This window comes from Panulirus ornatus, chromosome 1 (genome assembly GCF_036320965.1).
Source record: "Panulirus ornatus isolate Po-2019 chromosome 1, ASM3632096v1, whole genome shotgun sequence".
Lineage (NCBI taxonomy): Eukaryota > Metazoa > Arthropoda > Malacostraca > Decapoda > Palinuridae > Panulirus > Panulirus ornatus.
Window position 1 is genome coordinate 1,472,527 of NC_092224.1, and position 20,601 is coordinate 1,493,127.

A 20,601-nucleotide genomic window follows, 5' to 3' on the forward strand; every position below is an offset into this window, starting at 1 on the left:
GTTGAGGAATATTACAACATAGCCAGTTGAGGAATATTATAGCTAGGTGAGAAATATTATGATATGGCCAGTAGAGGAATATTATAACATGGCTAGAAGAGGAATATTATTATGTGGCCAGTAGAGGAATATTATAACATGGCCAGTTGAGGAATATTATATGGCCAGTAGAGGAATATTATAACATGGCCAGTTGAGGAATATTATATGGCCAGTAGAGGAATATTACAACATGGACAGAAGAGGAATATTATAATATGGCCAGGAGTATTGTAATATGGCCAGAAGAGGAATATTATAATATGGCCAGAAGAGGAATATTCATATTCTCGGGGCTGTTGACCCGGAATCCTCGACACGCTGTTGTTGTGGCCCACAGGTAAACATGTAATTAAGACTGACCGTAGGTGGCCATTTTCTCGTTCATACTTTGGACGTACGTCGGTAAAGTATTTTATGCATTCATTGGATCAGATAAACAAGTGTGTATAAATCATTATCCATTATTAAGGTAATAATGAAATAAGCAACATTCTCTAATGATGGAAACGATACTTCACAGTTGAGTTATAAGAATCTTATGAATATTGTTATGTTCTAGACGTGAAAAGTTCGTCGTCACAGAGACCCATCATCTGTAATGCCTCTCTCTCGGCTATTGGCTCACTTCGTCAAGGATATCTGGTCAAAATCTTTGTTTGAATATGTGATTGTAGGAATTGTATCTTTCACCACAACGCTAACTAAAGCGCTGTTGTATTGCCTCTCTGATGTTAAGTGTGTTATGATCGCCTTGTGTACCCCACATTACCTTTACTGATTGCCCCTGAAATTAGATTAAACTTTTTTTGCTTAGGCAGAAATCAAGCTGATGTAGATCGTCACAGAATTTATTCTTAAGCAAATGAAAGTACTGTTAGGGGTTTAGATAGCAGAGAAAAGCGGCCAAGAAGGGATTGGATATGGCTAGAGGGAATCGTGGAACATGTGTTGACAAATACACAGTTGATATGTATAGCTTATGACATAGCTCAAGAGTGAAGGACTTGGAAAGGTTCGTGTGTGTTTTAAGGAAAGTGTTATTAAGAGGTTGAATATAACCAAAGGAGAGTTAGCTTTGACCAGAGGAAGTACTGATAAGGGGCTAGATATGACCAGAGGAAGTACTGATAAGGGGCTAGATATGACCAGAGGAAGTACTGATAAGGGGCTAGATATGACCAGAGGAAGTACTGATAAGGGGTTAGATATGACCAGAGTAAGTACTGATGAGGGGCTAGATATGACCAGAGTAAGTACTGATAAGGGGCTAGATATGACCAGAGGAAGTACAGATAAGTGCGTCTCACATGACCAAGTACTCCAACGTAACGATAAGGATTAAGATAGTGATGACAGAATTATTGATGGCTATAGCTATAAAGAAGTACTCGTAAGATTTGACCAGAGGAAAGTGTTCACTTAAGGGTTAGATGATTATGACCAGAGAGAAGTGCTCATAAAGAGTTAGAGTTGCCCAGATGGAAGTAGTCAATAACATAACATTAATGGGAAGGAGGGGGCTACTTGTAGATGTTAACATGGTCTCTAGAAGTGGAAGGTGTCTCGATTGTCAGTATGACCGAGAGAGGCGCTTGTGGGATGCCAGGTACTGAGAGGGAATTATCCCTGAGGCAATCCCTGACTGCAGAGGTTAGGTAAGGAGCAGGGCAACTTGCTATGATGATAATTGGTGGATTGTCATGATGATCAGGCTTAGAGAAACACTGAGGTGGGTACGTGTGTGTGTGTGTGTGTGTGTGTGTGTGTGTGTCTTGGCCTAGCTGTCGTTTGGGGTGGGTGAGGGAGGACGAGACACGAGCTTCCTAGGGCGAGTGGTGGTGGGTGGAGGTAAGCGTGTCTCCCCGGGAGGAGCAGCGTGCTGGCCGCCGGGGAAGATGTGGATAGGTGGGTGGGTCTCGCTGTCTCCCATCTCCTGTTACGATCAAGACTGTAATCCCCTTGGTGTACGTACATGACCCTCAGGCCGTCTCTGTTGTGTGCGGTGTTCCTGTTTGTGCCATTGTGCTGTTGTGTGCGGTAGTGTCCTGCATGTCGGGTTCCAAGCCATTGTTCTGCGTCTAGTGTTGTGCCAAGTGTGTCTGAAGTTGATATGCGCGCCAGTGTTTCTGGTGTTGCCGGTGTCACTTTGTTTCTGGTGTGCCTACACTAGGTTTTAAGGGTGTTGGGGTGTAACCTATGGTGGTCATGAATAGATTTGGTTTGTACCAGAGATGGACGTGGAAGATGATGATTTTTTTTTCCATTTTTTTTGTATATGTCTTTGTTTGTGTCATTGTTTTTGAGTGCGGTTCTATGTTTACATTGTTGTTGTTGTCTCAGCTGATATAGTGCATTGCTGTGTGTCTCAGCTGATATAGTGTATTGTAGTGTGTCTCAGCTGACATATTGCATTGCAGTGTGTCTCAGCTGACATATTGCATTGCTGTGTGTCTCAGCTGATACAGTGCATTGCTGTGTGTCTCAGCTGATATAGTGCATTGCAGTGTTTCTCAGCTGATACAGTGCATTGCTGTGTGTCTCAGCTGACATATTGCATTGCTGTGTGTCTCAGCTGACATATTGCATTGCTGTGTGTCTCAGCTGATACAGTGCATTGCTGTGTCTCAGCTGATATAGTGCATTGCAGTGTTTCTCAGCTGATACAGTGCATTGCTGTGTGTCTCAGCTGATATAGTGCATTGCTGTGTGTCTCAGCTGATACAGTGCATTGCTGTGTGTCTCAGCTGATAAAGTGCATTGCTGTGTGTCTCAGCTGATACAGTGCATTGCTGTGTGTCTCAGCTGATAAAGTGCATTGCTGTGTGTCTCAGCTGACATATTGCATTGCTGTGTGTCTCAGCTGACATATTGCATTGCTGTGTGTCTCAGCTGATACAGTGCATTGCTGTGTGTCTCAGCTGATAAAGTGCATTGCTGTGTGTCTCAGCTGATACAGTGCATTGCTGTGTGTCTCAGCTGATATAGTGCATTGCAGTGTTTCTCAGCTGATACAGTGCATTGCTGTGTGTCTCAGCTGATATAGTGCATTGCTGTGTGTCTCAGCTGATACAGTGCATTGCTGTGTGTCTCAGCTGATAAAGTGCATTGCTGTGTGTCTCTGCTGATATAGTGCATTGCTGTGTGTCTCAGCTGATATAGTGCATTGCTGTGTGTCTCTGCTGATATAGTGCATTGCAGTGTGTCTCAGCTGTTACAGTGCATTGCTGTGTCTCAGCTGATATAGTGCATTGCTGTGTGTCTCAGCTGATAAAGTGCATTGCTGTGTGTCTCAGCTGATATAGTATATTGCTGTGTGTCTCAGCTGATATAGTGCATTGCTGTGTGTCTCAGCTGATATAGTGCATTGCTGTGTGTCTCAGCTGATATAGTGCATTGCTGTGTGTCTCAGTTGATATAGTGCATTGCTGTGTGTCTCAGCTGATATAGTGCATTGCTGTGTGTCTCAGCTGATATAGTGCATTGCTGTGTGTCTCAGCTGATATAGTGTATTGTAGTGTGTCTCAGCTAATATAGTGCATTGCTGTGTGTCTCATGTGATAAAGTTCTTTGCTGTGTCTCAGCTGATATAGTGTATTGCAGTGTCTCAGCTGATATAGTGTATTGCATTGTGTCTCAGCCTATGTAGTGTATTGCAGTGCTTCACCTGTTATAATGTATTGCAGTGACACAGCTGATATAGCGTATTGTTGTCTCAGCTGATATAGTGTATTGGTGTTTCAGCTGATATAGTGTATTGCATTGTGTCTCAGCTGATTTATTGTATTGCTGTGTCTCAGCTGATATAGTGTATTGCAATGTCTCAGCTGATATAGTGTATTGCAGTGTCTCAGCTGATATTGTGTACTGCAGTGTCTCAGCTGATATGATGTATTGCAGTGTGTCAGCCTATGTATTGTATTGCAGTGCTTCACCTGTTATAGTGCATTGCAGAGACTCAGCTGTTATAGTGTATTGTAGTGTCGTAGGTGATATAGTGTATTGCATTTTCTCAGCTGATATAGTGTATTGGATTATCTTAGCTGATATAGTGTATTGCAGTGCTTCACCTGTTATAGTGTATTACAGTGTCTCAGCTGATATAGTGTGTTGCAATGTGTCAGCTGATATAGTATATTGCAGTGTCTCAGTTGATACAGTGTATTGCAGTCCTTCACCTGTTATAGTGTATTGCAGTGACTCAGCTGATATAGTGTATTGCAGTGTCTAAGCTGATATAGTGTATTTCAGTGACTCAGCTGATAAAGTGCATTGCAGTACCTCAGCCGATGTAGTGTGTTGCAATGTGTCAGCTGATATAGTATATTGCAGTTTGTCTCAGCTGATATAGTGTATTACAGTGTCTCAGCTTATATAGTGTATTGCAGTGCTTCACCTGTTATAGTGTATTGCAGTGTCTCTGCCGATATAGTGTATTGCAGTGTCTCAGCTGATATAGTGTGTTGCAATGTGTCAGCTGATATAGTATATTGCAGTGTCTCAGTTGATACAGTGTATTGCAGTCCTTCACCTGTTATAGTGTATTACAGTGACTCAGCTGATATAGTGCATTGCAGTGTCTCAGCTTATATAGTGTATTGCAGTGTCTCAGCTTATGTAGTGTATTGCAGTGTGTCTCAGCCTATATAGTGCATTGCAGTGTCTCAGCTGATACAGTGTATTGCAGTGTTTCACCCGTTATAGTGTATTGCAGTGTCTCAGCTGATATAGTGTATTGCAGTGTCTCAGCTGATATAGTGTATTGCTGTCTCAGCTGATATAGTGTTTTGCAGTGTCTCAGCTGATGTAGTGTATTGCAGTGTGTCTCAGCCTATATAGTGTTTTGCATTGTGTCTCAGCTGATATAGTGTGTTGCTGTGTCTCAGTTTATATAGTGTATTGCAGTGTTTCAGCTGATATAGTGTATTGCAGTGCTTCACCCGTTATAGTGTATTGCAGTGTCTCAGCTGGTATAGTGTATTGCAGTGTCTCAGCTGATATAGTGTATTGTAGTGTGTCTCAGCTGATTTATTGTATTGCTGTGTCTCAGCTGATATAGTGTATTGCAGTGTCTCAGCTGATATAGTGTACTGCAGTGTGTCTCAGCTGATATAGTGTACTGCGGTGTGTCTTAGGTGATGTATTGCTGTGTCTCAGCTTATTTAGTGTATTGCAGTGCTTCACCTGTTATCGTGTATTGCAGTGTCTTAGTTTACAAAGTGTATTGCAGTGTCTCGCTGATACATTGTATTGCAGTGCCTCAGCTGATATGTATTGCCGACCTGCTATAGTGTATTGCAGTGTCTCAGCTTATATAGTGTATTGCAGTGTCTCAGCTGATACATTGTATTGCAGTACTTCAGCTGATATGTATTGCAGTGCCTTAGCTGATATACTTTATTGCAGTGCTTCACCGATTATAGTGTATTGCAGTGTCTTAGCTGATATAGTGTATTGCAGTGTGTCTCAGCTTATATAGTGTATTGCAGTGCTTCACCTGTTATAGTGTGTTGCAGTGTCTCTGCTGATATTATTTCAGTGTCGGTCGTTCATTTGGTGTTGAGTGTTACGTGATGGTTCGCTGTTCATACCTTCATAGCAATCAGTGTTGATCCTAGAATATATTAATGTTTAGATGAAACGTTGGATGAACCTTCTGTTGGTATGTGTGAGGGTATGGCATGTGAAGCAAGGGTACATTACAGATATACTTCTGATAAGTTTCTGTATATCCGATGATAGAATGCGCAGATGCTCTCTGCAGGACGCTAGAACTATTGTTCAATATGTTACTTGAGAAGGGTGTAGTTCCAAGGAACTGGAAGAGGCAAACGTCATGTCTGTCTTTAAGGAAGCAGGTGGGAAAATTGTACGCACCATATTAGGAGTATGGTATACAGAACAATAGAATACGTAATCAAAAAGTAGTTGCAATACTACTTGCAAAGGAGAAACTACCTTAGTGAGAGACAGTATGAATGTAAGGAGAGCTGAGCATGTGCAAGAATTATTTTACACTTCTACGAAATCTTTGACTCAGAATAGAAGGCTGCTTGGATATTGCCCTCCACTACTGCCAGAAAGCATTTGACAGTGTTGATGTTCAGGCTATAGCGACTGGGTACTCTAAAGTTGGATAGAAAATTATTGACGTTGAAGGGAACAAAGTTTGGATGTCAGGGGAGCCGTGTCGAAATGGGTTGAACTCACCAGCAGCGTGCGGAAAAGCTCGGCCTTGGGACAATTGCTCTTCTGAATCTAAATAATTTGTCGGAAGGACTGGATTAATACCTGACAAATATAAATCATTTATCGGGAAGTGGATTGATACCTGAACATAGTTAGGATTGATGTTCAGATCATGAAGTAAACAGTGATGAGGATAGCATTAAAGTACAGAGCACCTGGGCAAACTTTTTTGATGACATTCAGCTCAGGTAGATCCGTAGCAGTGAGGTTAGGACACATGGATTGAAGGCCTCGATACGAATATCATCCAGCAGGAAAGGGATTTAGGAGTCGCAAGAGCTCCACCCGAGGGGCATTGCAAAATCAACAGACTGTTTACTGGCAAACATCAGGATTACATCAAAGTACTTGCGTTGTGGAATGTTCAGACCATTATTCACACTGCACATTAGGCCAAAACTCGGTTGTGCTCCTCATATTTGGTGACCACTCGTAGAGAAGCATAAAGATATGTTGATGAATTCCCTGAGGAGAAGTTAGAAGCTAAAGACTTGCTCATCATGGAGTAAGAGCAAGAGGCGACTTTATCGCAACCTTCAGATTTCTTAACCAGTTTAACGACCACTTTTTTTTTTTGGAAGATGCAAAGATGGATTGTCTTGAGGCCGTAACGAGAAGTTAAGCTGGCAACTTGTTGAGAAGATGCAGAGATGTACTTTTGTATTCCGAGGACTGAATGAATGGAACGAGTTGTGTTGCAGGTGTAAATACTGATACTATTGTAATAAGTTGTAAATGTTGTATGCCAATACGGAAAGTTCAGGAGATGGGGCCCCTCAGAATATATACTCCCTCCCGTACCATACAAATATGTGATTACACACACACACACACACACACACACACACTCACACACACTGTAAGAGAGGTGGGTTACAGGCAGTGGCTTGAAGCCATAAATTTGCCCGCAGTGGAAGATAGGGGAGACTTGATTATAACCTTCAAGTGTCTTTATCACAGTGACAGTGTGGACTGTTAACAGTTCTTGGTAAAGTGTAAGACAAAGCAACGAGAGTTCATTGACAGTGTGGACAGTATGATTGCAAGAATTGTCATAAAAAAAGATGTAAAGATGTATTTGTTATATGATTGTGGACAAATGGACTAATCTGAGTGATGAAATGTGAATGTTGACAGTATTTGGATGATTAAAGAATTGTACGATAGTCAGACAAGTTCAGGAGAAGGGGCCACACGACTTTGCAACTCTATCGTTCCCTCCAGATAGGTGAACACACACACACACACACACACACACACACACACACACACACACACACACACACTGGACACCTTGAGAATTTCATTTCTAGAGAGTTTTACACTGATGTGTATTTTGAAGACATTAGGAAGGCTGTAGAATTTATTTGTTGGAAATGATAGGTTTCGCGGCCGATCTAGGTGAGAACAATTTGATGTGACGGATGAAGAGTTTATTACGTACGTGAGGCTACCAGCAAGATCAGAACACTGTCTTGTATACGTACTGCTCCATGTATAGAAAATTTACTTCTTAATGAAATTATATGAACTAATGAATTACGATTTAACCTTGATATATATATATATATTCTTTCTTTCATACTATTCGCCATTTGCCGCGTTAGCGAGCTAGCGTTAAGAACAGAGGACTGGACCTTTGAGGAAATATCCTCACCTGGCCCCCTTCTCTGTTCCTTCTTTTTGGGGAAAAAAAGAGAGGGGAGGATCCCCCCCGCGCGCTCACTTCCCTTTTAGTCGCCTTCTACGACACGCAGGGAATACGTGGGAAGTATTCTTTCTCCCCTATCCCCAGGGATAATATATATATATATATATATATATATATATATATATATATATATATATATATATATATATATATATATATATATATGAATTACTGTCTCTTATGTAATGATGCTTATGTCTCCGCCAGACGCATAGCAGAAGTTACTGTTGTGGGAATGTAAACATTTATCCCCTCCTTATCCATCACTACCATTTAGCCTTTATCATTGCCTGTAATCATTGCAAGTACGTTATCGGTTATCCTTTATTTAAAGTTCGTGCAGTTACCTCTCCTCTTCAACCACTGACCTGTCTTTCTGTGCTTTAGCTAAGGGCATCTGTCGCCCCACCTTTCCTTCACTTTTCCGTTCTAAAGGTGTTATGTATGGGTCTCTCTCACACAAAGCAACTCTCTTTGGTTCCCGTTTCTCCTTTGACTCCACCTTGGATGACTCTTAACTTTCCTTCACCCCGTGATGCTCCTCTTACTGATCATGTGCCTGTCCCTATAATATCTTTTCTAACTGCCTGAAAAGTGATTCTCTCTCTGGACGTAAGCAAGGCTTATGGTCCTGATGACATCCATCCCCGTGTACTGAAAGAGTGTGCCTCTGAACTTGCACTTGTGCTTGCTCGTCAGTTCCGTTTCTGTTTAAAACCCGTTCTAACTGCTTGTACGATCGTCCTGTTGCTTTGACAACTATCATTTCCATAGTCTTTGAATCTCTCTTTAACTCCAGTATCGCGAGACATCTTGAATCTTGGTTATCTCCCGGATTACCAGTATGGATTAAGTAAGGCGAGATCCGGTGTTGATATTCTTTCCTCTTATACTAATGTCTGGTCATCATCCTTGAAAGATTTTAGGGAATCCTATGTAGTTGCCTTTGATGTATTTAAAGCTTTTGACTGATGTGAGAGCGAGGTCTCATTTCTAAGTTACCCTCATTTGGCTTCCCTCCCTCACTTTACGAACACATAGCTAGCTTCCTCTCTGGTCACTTTATCTCTGTGGTTGTTATGGAGCAGCGTCTCCCCATTTCTCCATCAATAGCGGTTTCCCTCAAGGTTCTGTCCTGTTTCCTACATTTTTTCTCCCTTTTATCAACGATTTTCATTCCTCCACAGATAACCAAATGCACTCATGCGCTGAAGACTCATCACTGCATTTCTTCACATCCTTCCTTCCTGCTCCTTTTTTTTTTTTTTATCTCGATCTGCATCTCGTCTCGTCACAGTTTCCTCAGTGTACTCAGACCTGAACAGGATATCTCAGTTGGGTAGATGGACTCTGGTTAAGTTTAATGCCTTCAAGACCCAGTTTCTGCCCATGTCTTTATAAAAAGAATTCCTCAACTTTCCTCTTTCCTTAGATGGTTCTGTAATTCCACCTCTTAACTCTATGACCATACTTGGTATTACTGTATCATCCATTCTCATCTTGGAAACCCCACATTACGGAAATGGCTAAGTCTGCCTTTAAGATACTGAGATTCATGTTTAGATGTCGAAATTTCTTTTCTTCTGAACAGTTGCCTCTCTTATACAAAGGACTGATCAGTCTCTGTATGAAGTAATGATCTCACATCTGGGGCGGTTGTAGCTCTGCATCCTTACTTGACATAGTCGAAAGCGGTCCGACTTATAAACTGTCCCAGGCTAACTTTCAAACTTGACCCTCTTGCCCAAAGCCGCAATGCTGGTTCACTTTCCCTCTTCTGTAGGTATTACTGTGGTTTTTGCTCCCGAGAACTGACTGCTTGTGTACCCCCACCACTAGCTAGACCACGCAACACTCGGCATGCTGCTGCGTCACATGATTACTGTGTGGCCGTTTTGATGACTGTTTCTTTGTCTATTCGAAACTCTAGAACTCTCTACCCTCTCATTTCTTTCTCAGTAACTATGACCTGGCTCGTTATAAAAGACAGATTTTTCACGTGCTCCAAAATTCTCAGGTACTTTCCCATGTCTCATCTTTTTCTCTTTCATTACTTTCTCTGTATTTCAGTTAAGGCCCAGCCATGATGTGGACTTCTGTTCGTGACTGGAACCTCCAACGTAAATATATATATATATATATATATATGTATATATATATATATATATATATATATATATATATATATATATATATATATATATATATATATATAAGCCCCAGGACCAATTTCTCTAAAAGCTTGAACGCACAGTTAAAGGGCTCCTGCTGTCCAAGGCTGCGCTATTCCAGTAGCTGGAACTCCTCTGAGTAAGGAGTTCTTGAGACTGTATTCCCGATGATGAAGCTTTGCCAAAGGTGATTTTCACTCGAGCAGGCGAAGTTTTGTTGAATATATATATATATATATATATATATATATATATATATATATATATATATATATATATATATATATATATATATATATATATATATATTGGGAAACGGTAGGAGTCCCTTGGTAGTGTATGTCAGAGCTGGGTTGAATGATGATTGTGTTGGTCATTTGTTATAATGATAGTTTTAGTTACTGTTCTTTTCTTCTGAGGTTCATCGCTGGAGATGGAAGACTGTGGTTAAGTGCCATGGGAGTAACTAGCGAAGCCCGGTTGGTGGTGGTGGAGGCGTGGAGCACCAGCCAATTGGCTGTGGTGACCAGTACTGGGGTATTATGCTGTTGGATCGGCCAGGGCAATTGTATCTGGCAAGCTAATGATCGGTTTGGGTTAGCGTCCGTTCCTGGTCTCTTCCCCGGTATCAAGTGATCTCATGATGACTGTTATGGATTTGCCTTCATTACTATTCCTCCTGGCAATATTAATGCTGGCCTCCTCCTGATGGATGGCTCGAAATTGCCGGTCTGCCGACTCAAAACTCAAGACCCATTTTTGTCGGGTGATTAATTTTTTATTTTTTTTCCTTAGAGGCGAAGGGTTTGTTTTGGACGTCTTTTGACTCATTAGTTTGATTGATGAAATTGTATTAAAAATTATGAGACAACTTGTTCATCAGGGAAAATTCTCGTGAACTCAATGTAAACGTTTGTTGGGGCGAGTTGCCATGTCGCGTGTTAAGCTGCGGCCCTTGATAGGCAGCTTTTGAAAGTACTTCGGAGACCAGTAGCTTCCATCACGTGTTCACTCATAAGATACTTTCATTATATATGTTTAACACCAGGTAGTGAGGCCAGGTACTCGCGAAGGCGCTGTAATGACGTCCAACGATCCAAAAATTGTCGAGTTGGTCACCGCGAGGCCGAGTCACGATCGTAGCGTAGACGGGGATGTTGTGTACCGAGGCGGTGAGGTGTGCGTTAGTGAGCGTGCTGTTGTGGAGGCTGTTCTATCGCTGGCTGCCTCCTCCACCGCTCCACTGTCACTCCCCACGTGTTCCTACACCCGTACCTCCCTACACCCGTACACCACCGCCTCACTACCCAGCCCAATAACGTCGCCGGTAGTCCCGCTGCTACCCTCCTGGTGTATCAGCTCGGGCGGGAGTGACCGGGTTGTGTGTGTGTATCCGGACGGCTCTGCTGGTATGATGTACACCCACCCTGGACCATAGTTAAGGATATCGTTGAGGGACAGTGTTAGTGGCTGACCAAAGCAAGGATTCTTCACCTCGGGTTTTCCTACCGGATGGATGAAGTGTTTTCATGGAATTGTTTAACTGTGATAAAACCATAGATAATCCACTCGTGGTTATAGAACTTGATTGATAAACCTGATAGTTATGACCATTTGTGACCATTCCCTCAGGTGCTGGAGAGCACGTGTATGTGCAGTTTTATATATATATATATATTTTTTTTCTTTTTTTGGGTAAGAACTTTGAAAAGTACTCGGTGAAGTGACGGTGGAAAATCTGGCAACTGTAGTTGTTTAAGTGGAATTGTAAAGTGAAGCATCGTCAACGGATGGGACAGTGCAGGTTAAATTACCGTACTAGATGAACCAGGCTTGTCCCGTCACCAGGACCCCTGAAGCACGACTTTCAGTCCTCGAGTTCGACGGTTTGATACGTGAGCGTGACTACGACCCTTGGATATGATGACCTGATGGGTCAGGTCAGAGGTCAGGGTATCCTATCCCAAGGTCGATCCGTCGTGGTTAAAATTGATTACTGGAAGTTAGACATTTTTTTTTGTTTCTAATCATTCAGCATTTATAATATCTCAGATACTTGTATGGAACTGGAAGCATTGTGCAAACGAGAGCACCAGGACACGTAGTTATGATGGTTAGCATCAACCTGTCGAAAGAAGTGTTTTGTGGTCAGCATGTGAGTGGCAGGATTGAGTTGTGAGGCAGCAACGGCGGCGAAGGTGGTGAGCACCCGGCCTCCCGCCGCTCCACCCTCATGTTGCAGTGTCACCGCCCTCATGTTGCTCTTGACTGCCTCAGCCTCACATCGCCGCTGGATGTACGTAAGGCGTCGGGGAACGGCCACCACCCTTCCCCGTCTGTTGGTGTGTGGACTCACCATGTAGCTGGGTGTGTGGACTCACCATGTAGGGTGTTCAGGAAAGATATGTTGACCATCATCGGTCGAGTGTATAGGGACGTGACCTAGGCCGTGGGAACACAGGGACTGACCCCAAGACTCGACCCTGGGAATACATCAGGTAAACCAAGGTATCTGTAATGGCGACGGCAGAGGGCAAGGAAGAAAAAAAGACTGTCGCTGCTTGGCACGACAGACGGTAAAAAAGAACAAAAAATGATTACCTTCTCTTCCACACCCAGCCAAGCCTCCCACCCGGTACGTGGTCACTGTGAGACTAGGATGTATATAGCAGCAGGTCTTGCTGTGTTCACTAGGATGTACGGTGTATTACAGAGGTATTCTACCGTAGCCGGTGTTCCTCACCTGGTCATGAATACCTTGGTGATCACCAGGTATACCAGGATATGGGTTCTTTCAGGGGGGAACTTGATTATCGATGACCGAACTTATGTCGGCCGATATTTGGATTAAGCCGAATCATTTCATGTGGCTCGTAAATCAATCTGGACGCCATGAGGACGTCACTACGACTCTTGGGTATGATTGGCAAGCTGTTGCCTTAACCCTCGACGGTCAAGTCAGAGGCTGGCTGGGCCAAGATGCCCAAGGATAATAACTTTGTGATCAGTCGTCGTAATATTCTTGCTCAAGGGTGACACCATCGTGCCTAAGGGAGGTGAAAATGTGTCGGTTGTTATGGCCGAGTTAACTACACCATGATTAATGAGAGCGTCGTGTTTACATTATATTTATTGGACTGAAGTTTTGCCGCATCGTAGCTATCGCATTTCTCTGTAATTTTACCGTGTTTTTTTTTCACAGCTGTTAAGGTAAAGATTTTTGCGAGTTTTTCACACGTGTTTTGTTATAATTTTAGTGAGGTGATTTATTTGTATTTGTGAATCATTATATTTATTCTTCAGAATGATAGAAATAATAGGTTGTCGTAGTTGTCTGAAATAAATTTGAGTCAGATTTATAGATTTCGCTGCAGGTGTTACAAATTGTTAGTATCAGTAATATTGGCACTTACTTTTTTGGATAGATGTATCGGTGCATCGGGGTAGATATTTCTTGCTTCGGGTATCGGCACTGCTGAAACTATGATAACCAGAGATAACTGTCGTTATTGAAGTCTTCCTCTCGTTACCGCGATGCTGATACTAATAGTTACGCAAGGTAACACTAGTGTTATATGCTGAGAGTAACTTTGCTGTCGGCTATGGTGTAACTGCTGAAGATATCGCTAGTGTCTGCTGAAAGTAACGTTACTATCGGCTAGAGCGTTACCTGTTGAGGATAGCTTTATTATCGGCTTCAGTGATTTCTGAAGTGGGTAATGTTGTTATTGGTTCGTTTTATGTTGGATAGTTGTCCTATCTGATGAGGGTTTCGGTGTTGGCCGCATTTTTGTTGTTCTAATTGAGGGCAACTCTGGAGGATCGACGCCATTGTTATCTGTTGCATGTAACGCTGGTATATGCTCCATTGTTACATGTAACATATGTATCGGCGACATCGGAATATGTTAAATGTAACGATGTTAGTTCCCTTGTTATATGTCAAATGTAACATTGGTATCGGTACCATCGTTGTATGTTGAATGTAGCGTTGGTATCGGTCAGTCTTATATGCTGAAGATAATGTTGGTATCGGCAGATTTTTTCTCATGAAAGTAACTCTGGTATCGGCTCTAGTGTTACCCCCTGCGTAGGTATCGTTTGCATCGGCTGTGTTATAATTTGAAGGTAACGTTAGTATTGGCTCAAGTGATCTGCTTATGTTAACGGCACTTTCTCGTATGTTGTAGACTGAAGATGAGAATGATACTCATCACTTTGAGAGTATGGGCATTACTGTGGATGTTCTAAACGGCAGCAACGGCTCTGGTTTGATCTCGTTGTGATATCACTTCCGAGAGAAACTGTAGTGATTCCAGGTGTTGCCTGCTTGAGGTAGTCACACGTAACAAGGGAAGAATGTTGATCATTCCAGGTGCTATCTGGTTGAGACAGCAACACTACTTAGGGAAACAGTAGAGGAAGGCAAAGCAGGGATCCCTGTAGTGGTGTGATGATGCTACGTAAGAGGTTGGTACTGCAAGAGTTTGCTTCTAAGTCTCCGATTGCGTTCAGATCACCAGCGATCAGAGACAAGTCTTCCACATGTTATTTCTCTTTAAAGAATTGTTGTATAACACAACGTTTTCTTTACAAGCTTCTGTTTGTAATCAAGAATATGTTGGCAGAGGCGAAGATCAGGTTATTCTCGCAGTAATGTCATGGGAACACAAGGGACGGCCTGTTAACAGAAGACATCATGGTCTGGATGAAGTTAACTGATGGAGGAGAGAAATAGCATCCTACTTACCTACTTTCCTAGATAAGAGACAATACAGCACAGAAAAATAAAGTACAAGGCTCGTCTACACCCACCACTCCCTCCGGCTCAACAACCAGTAGGAACACCTTTTAATAATGAGACAGTGCACTAACATGGAAGTTTTATAAGAAAGTATGAATGGAATACACATTCTAATATAAGAAAGTATGAATGGAATACACATTCTAATATAATTTTCGTGGCTAGAGTCTCTGCGGAGGGTGTATTTCACCCTGTAATGCAAAAGGAAAAAAAAGCGAAAAAAGTTGAAATACTTTCATCTTGAAGAGTTGTAGTCATTTGATAGAAATATTGTTGAAAAATTCGTATAATCATGATTGATTGTATTGATAGGTTTTGCGTTGGCCAATTTTGGTGGTAGTTTATTTATGCCTCAATGTAGAAAAGACAATTAAGAATGTTTACATCTTCCCTACAACTTGTTCAGGTTCCTACCGTTATTTCTGGTCACTGTACGTGAGGAAACAGTCGTGAGCTGTAGTGTTACAATTATCATGTATTTTGAAGACTTAGATTTCAGTCTGCTCTTTTTTTCAAGACTATAATTTCAGATTTTTCAAGGTTTATTTCTGAGCCACGGATTAAGTTTTGTTGCTCCTATTTGCATTTGATTTTTGTTCATAGGTTCATGTTTGGTGAGAGATGATTGGTGTGTTTCAAGTGTGGACCTGTAAAGGTGTTTTAGATGGGTATCGTTTGTTTTTTACATGGCTCTGTAGGCATTCTCTTCCTATACTTGTAGTGCTGCCATACCTAACCATTTTATTCGTGTTTGGTATTAAATCACCAGATTGCAGTGTAGTAGTTTACATTTCTTTTGTCAAAAATCATTTCACTGGACAAAATGTTGTAAGTGGACGAGGGTAAGGATTTTGTTGGAAAAGTTGCTGTTAATATGAGAACGAACTGATGTAAATTGTGGGAATTATGTAAGGTATGAGGAAGGGCGTTAAGAAAATGTTATTTAACACCTTCATTACTATGATACGACCCTTGGGTATATTGGCCTGGCCAAGGGTCGTACTGACATGTCCAGAAGGTCACGCTTGTATAGAAAGTGTCGAGAGTGGCAGCCACGATTGCCAGAACTTTCCGTTCTGACGACAGAATTAGCTGCCGTTTGGCCAGTTTTGAATATCTCGTACGTACATATTTTTTCCCCAAAGAAGGTTCCTGTGGTAATTAAAAATAAAGGAAGGAACAGAGAAGGGGGCCGGGTGAGGATATTCCCTCAGAGGCCCAGTCCTCTGTTCGTAACGCTACCTCGCTGAGGCGGGAAATGGCGAAGAGTATGAAAGAAAGAAGAAAGATATATATATATATATATATATATATATATATATATATATATATATATATATATATATATATATATATATATATATATATTCGCTATTTTCCGCGATAGCAGGGTAGCGCTAGAAACAGGCTTGAAAATACCTCGTTTGCTCACATCCATCCTCTAGCTGTCATGTATAATTCATTATATATCCCAATGCAGGGGAAAGAACGAACTGGAGCGGTGTGTTTAAGAGGGGATGACGTACTGTCAGTCGGCTGAACCAGGTCGTATTCAGGGGATGCCTACGGAACAACGGTCTATGGGGGCTTGACTTGGTTTGTGGGGGACAGGTGGGTTCAGAGTATTATACATGAAAGTATAACTCTGAAAATGAGACCGTCTTTATGTTCGTGGCGCAGTCTGCAATAAGGCGGGAAATGGCGAAAAAGTGCGTATGTGTGTGTGTGTGTGTGTGTGTGTGTGTGTGTGTAGATAGATGGATATGTAGGGTTGAAATAGATATAAAAGGTATGGGAGCTGGTGATGTACATTCTAGTCTCAAGGGCGTCATGTGTGGCAATACTCAGGCTAGACCAGGGTGTTCACGTGCAAAGATGCGTCAGGTGGACGCTTGGCAGAGGCTCTCCTCACTGACAGTCTGGTCCCCGGGTGTGCCAGTGCTTCTGGCTCAGGTAATGTGTGTGTGTGTGTGTGTGTGTGTGTGTGTGTGTTCAAAATACCATGGCCAACCACGTCAAGCTTGAGAACAGCAGCGTGAAGCCGGGCTCAATTTTACTGTCGGAGGATTTTCCGTCATTTTTTTTCCATTTTTCTATTTTTTTTATAGAAATTATGTAACCAAACTGTTTATCCGCAATGCTTTGATCTATAGGTAACCGAAGATTTTCTTCCATTATTCAGAACTTGAATACTCTGACAAAGGCTCATGTTGATGCCCTTATAATTAATATATATATATATTATATATATATATATATATATATATATATATATATATATATATATATATATATATATATAGATGGTGTTACCGGACTCGAGCATACTTGTGGTTACAGTAGGAATGAGTAGTGAGCAGCAGCAGCAGCAGCAGGAAGGCTGTATCATCGTGTGATGACGAAAGGTGTAGCCTATCTCGTCGTGGAAGTTCTCCTAGTGTGTGTGGTGGAGACTCGGAGCTGCAGGGTTGTGGGGTGGACTATTATCATAATAGTGATGTGTCTGGACCTTTTTTTTTTTTTTGTGGAAAGAATTTTATTCCATTTGAGATTCTCAAAATGAAATCCTTTCCAGATAATATATATATATATATATATATATATATATATATATATATATATATATATATATATTGTAGTGTAAGGTATCGGTTGTTACGTTTTGTTGTAAAGTTTGTATTGTCAAATATTTTTGTGGATAACATCTCGGGCGGTGTTGGGAACTAGTTGATGGCGGCACAAGGTACAGGTTTTTACACTGGTCGAGATTTATTGTGGCCAAACGAATAATATGACGATAATCTTTATTGAATAGTAACACCGGCAACATGGTGACGTGTGTGTGTGTGTGTGTGTGTGTGTGTGTGTGTGTGTGTGTGTGTGTGTGGCGCAGCTAGTGGTTTCCCCTCTCCTCTGGTCAGCCAGAATTGAAAAGGATTTCATTGTTTTGGGGATACTCGGTATGAAGTCTATATACATATAAAGTTATATATCATATAAACAGCATTTTACTGGAAAATAAGAATGTTTAAGTCTTCGAGTTGTACTCGCAAACTTTCACTTAATCTCTGTAACGGCTTTCAAGTATCTTAACATCTGTAACATGATTCTGTGCCTTGAAGGTTTCCTCTCATGTTTTATTCGAATTCAGAAATGTTACCTGGAAGCGATGAACTGGAGGAGTTATATGTTGAATTTCCGGCCCCAATTCGACATCTGTTGAGTACGGCCTGCTAGGTCGTGAGGTATGTAATGTATGTAATGCGAAGACTTTAGTGCAACACACGAGTGTATGAACGGTTTATTCTTGTCTTTAAATCACTTAATGATTGACGTCAGCTGGGGTAAGTTACTAGCAAAGATTTATGTTGGTTTACATGTTACTGAAGTACTCTAAATTGTGGACTGTTACTCGAGTGTACATATTTTTTTTCGCTGGTTAGTTATATAGTGGAACCGATACTAGCGGTTATCTGTTTAGTCGACCTTATACAAGTGCTCAGACGTATTGTAGACTTTGTATTAATTGTCACCTATATAGTAGACCTTATGCTAGTGGTCAGCTGTGCAGTGTATCTTATACTAATGATCACCTCTGTAGTAAGCCCTTCACTTGTAGTCACCTGTATGACATATCCAGTACCACTGGTCACTTGTTTGGTAGACCTCTTACTCGTGGTCAGTTCTATAGCAAACCTTTTACTTTAGTTTACCTGTATTGTAAACCCTTGCTAGTGGTCACGTGTGCACTAGACCCCCTCCTCTTCTCTCCTCTCTCATGTGTCTTGATAAGAAGTCAAGAATGTCAGTACATTGAATTTTGTCCGGGACAAGCGACCTCCTCCCCGTAGCTCGTGGTGGTAGTTACCTCCTTGTGAAGGAGTGTAAAGTTATGGTCATGTATTACGTTGTTGGACGTGGGGTAACGGTCGTCTGTTTGTGTCGAGTAGATCTCGTGTATAGGTCACTTGTAGAACGTGTTTACTGGGTGAAATTTGTTATAGCTTTCTCTTTCTCGATATATATATATATATATATATATATATATATATATATATATATATATATATATATATATATATATATATCCTGATGCATGATCCGAATGTGCCGGCTGTATTTGTTGGTGTATTATGAAACGTGGATGGGTGAGGTGAGGCACAGCAGGTGGGTAGTGAGGAAGCAGATGGTGGTGGTGGGCATGTGAGGCACACTTCATGTGGGGCAGCACTCTCTAGACAGGGGCTGCTCATCCCAGATCCCCCATACCCCCTCCTTTCATTATGTAATTGTAATTAACAACGATAATTGACTGATAATGAGGCGCGTGTGTTGCTCAGGCGGGCTTGAGGGCTTGGCTCTCTATCCCGCTGGTTGAAGTCATGTCTGTTGCTGGGCTAGGGGGTTGAGGCCTGTCTGTGTCCCTCAGGTTACATTCATCACTGCAGCAGGACGTAAGGTGTCCATACATTGCTTGTAGATTATATAATTCCTGGAGGACGATATTTTCGTCTTATTTTACTTATTTATGAAGACAAGACAGTTGTCCGAAAAGCACCAACTGCTGCGTTAAGTTGAAGATTTGGTTCTTTTCTTAGTGAGTTAAAGTGATCGAGAATGTGGTTGTCGGATTGCCTGCCCAGAATGATAAGAGAGACCTGAGCAATGATTGCCTCCTTCTATAGGTAGTGAGGTGATATAGTGTCAGGAGCCATACTACACAGTCCCAGGCCGGCGATGCTCGCGCGCGCACACACAGCAGGAGGTGATATTATTAGATCCGTTATGATCAGGCTGGCTGCTGGAGGTCAGTCATCACCACACTGAACGTCTGGCCTGATACTGTGTACTGTGGCGCTCGACGCTGTTACCCGAAATACCTCGAAAAGCAGAAGACCAAAGCAGAAGACCGTGCTAACATGCATGCTGAATCGTGTCATCATCATGTACCGTAGTGGGGTTTAGTGAATGCTGTGTTGTTGATTTGGTCGGTAAATATGTTAGTTAACAAGTGATGTGTGATGACGGATGAAGTGTGTTTGTTAGCGGGGAGAGTGGTGGGTTCGGACACGCCACTCCAGGCGGGCGGGGTGGCCAGTCTGGAGGCATATCCATCTGTGGTCGCCGGACTTTTAACACGTCATAACTTACCGCCATGTCCGGCCTCTTCCTGATTTATTATTAATTAAGCACATCTTTGTGGGGCTCAAACGTGTGATAACTTGGCTGCAACTTGTTGTTTTGTGGAAATTTATTATTAATTTGCCGCCGTACACAGACATGAATGTGGTTAAGTGATTGTTGCTTGTCACGACACGGGAATTATTGTGCGCTTTTGTGAGGGAGTTGGTGTAGATTGTTGCTGCTCACCGGTGTGGGTAGTACTGTCTGGTGTGAGGGAACGTCTTGCTCAAGTGCAGTCCGCTGGCCCAGCTATAGTTTTGGATGATTATGTCTAATTTAAGGGGAGCCAACGGGTGGCTTTTAGGTTTGCCGTCTGTTGTGTGTAGCTTGAAGGTAGAGCATTTTTTTTTTTTTTTCAGGGGAAGGTATATCATGTTAAGGTGCCGTGTACAGTTGAAGGGTAACCATCATTTTTTTTTCCTCCTGGAGCGTACCCGTTGGAG

The 20,601-nt window shown here is 42.0% G+C and overlaps 1 protein-coding gene across 10 annotated transcripts in view; it reads left to right on the forward strand.

The window, feature by feature from the left end:
• tgo (Aryl hydrocarbon receptor nuclear translocator homolog tgo) overlaps nucleotides 1-20,601 on the forward strand; it is a 942,634-nt gene that overhangs the window by 377,265 nt on the left and 544,768 nt on the right. For 2 of the 10 annotated variants that reach the window (XM_071670053.1, XM_071669966.1), the window contains exon 1: nucleotides 10,674-11,579. The exons of 5 other annotated variants lie outside the window; for them this stretch is intronic. The gene's annotated coding sequence lies outside the window, so the exon portion shown is untranslated. Of the gene's footprint in view, nucleotides 1-10,671; nucleotides 11,580-20,601 lie in introns of those variants that run through there. 3 more of the 10 variants (XM_071670152.1, XM_071670713.1, XM_071670209.1) reach the window with 3 other exon arrangements.